Genomic DNA, 1,754 nt, shown 5'->3' with positions numbered 1-1,754 from the left:
CTCGTCTGCCGTCGCCGGGGGCTGACCTGCTGGTGGCGCTGCTAGTGGGTTTTGGGTTCTCGGGCCAAACAGGTCTCGTGGGGTAGGGTTCCGGTCGGCCGGGAATGTCGCTGCTTCCCACGCGGTGAGGAGGTCGACCGCCGCCCTCGCGCCTGTGGCTTGCGCTCTTCCCGGGGTATCTAGACGCTGTCGCCTGGCGGCTGGTGAACGTGCTGTCGGCGATCCCAACAGCTGGACGGAAGGCATGCGCAGGGGTGACCCCCCCCCTAGGCCGCGAGGCACTCTCGGGGGTTCCGCTTGGCGGGAATTTCCCGAATCTGGTCCCTGGGTGGCTGCTTGTTGGTCCGGCGGTAGGTTCGCGTGTGCGGTTGCGGGGGCCTCTGCCCACCCCATCACGTGTCGCTCGCGGCCTTCCAATGCGGTGTCCCTGCCTTCACGTCCTCCTGCCCTTCTTTCGGGTGAATGACTTGACGGACCGCCTTCACGCGATTGCAGATCTCCGTTCTCCGCCTGTTCGCGCTGTGCCGCGGTTGTTTGCGTCAGTTGCGCTGCGGGAGGTGTCGTCTTGGTCGTCGGGGGTTGGAGTTGTGTTGCGTGCTTGGAAGTCTCCTGTAGGGACGGAAAGATGGTGGAGGCCACGCGGGTTTGGTCTAGCTCGCCGTCTTGCCTCGCTATCAATAATATCTTGTGTGCCGAGTCTGGATCGCCGGATATTTTGGCGCAATTCGTGTAAGGATTACGCCGCACATTGTCGGGTGTGCCTCCGACTCGCTATGATGAGGCCTCTGGCTCGCTGGGGTGTCGGCTTCCGGGTCACTAGCATGGTCAGCGCCTGGCTCGCTGGCGGGGTGATGCTGCCAACTTGCTAAAGGGGGAAATTTGCCCCAAGCTCTCTAGGAGGATCAGCCTCCAATTCGCTAGGGGATCAGCCCCAAATCGCTAGGAGGATGAGCCTCCGATTCGCTAGGGGATCAGCCCCAAATCGCTAGGAGGATGAGCCTCCGATTCGCTAGGGGATCAGCCCCAAATCGCTAGGAGGATCAGCCTCCGATTCGCTAGAGGGTCAGCCCCAAATCGCTAGGAGGATCGGCCTCCGAATCGCTAGGGGAGGATCAGCCTCCAGTTCGCTGGGGGGGTGTCCGCCCTAATTTGCCAGGTGATCAGCCACAAATCGCTAGGAGGGTCCGCCTCTCAACCTAAGGGAATCAGCCCCACTCGCTAGGGGAAATCTGCTTCTAACCCGTTAATGGAATCAGCCCTTGCTCGCTAGGAGGGTCAGCCTCCAATTCGCTAGGGAATCAGCCCCAACTCGCTTGGAGTGTCGACTTCTAACGCTCTAGGTGAATCCGCCGCCCGTCGCTAAGGGAGGGGTGGTCTCAAACGCTAGGTGGGGTCAGCTCCCGAAGGGAACGCGAAGAGGGTCGACCTTCGTCACGCATAAGAGAACCGCCATAGGTTACTCCCCAATCGCTAAGGTGGTCAACTTAAGCGTGACTGCGTGTCTCGGTTTCGCGTCGCTGAGAGAAATATCGGCCACCGCGTCGCTAGGGTTGGGTGTCGTGGAGGTTTCGGTCTCTGCCTCTACGCGCGACAAATAATGTCTAAATCCGTCGGGCAAAGCGCGTTTATCTCGCTGCCGGAGTACTTCCTCGCCAAACGGAAAACGCAATCCTTCTCGTGTTGCCGAGTTCACGTTGCGTCGCGTTTTTGGGGTCTGAGTGCGCGGGTGCGCGCTGCCGCGATCTTACCCCGTG

This window comes from Volvox carteri (assembly GCF_000143455.1).
Source record: "Volvox carteri f. nagariensis unplaced genomic scaffold VOLCAscaffold_73, whole genome shotgun sequence".
NCBI lineage: Eukaryota > Viridiplantae > Chlorophyta > Chlorophyceae > Chlamydomonadales > Volvocaceae > Volvox > Volvox carteri.
This window is presented reverse-complemented; position numbering follows the sequence as displayed.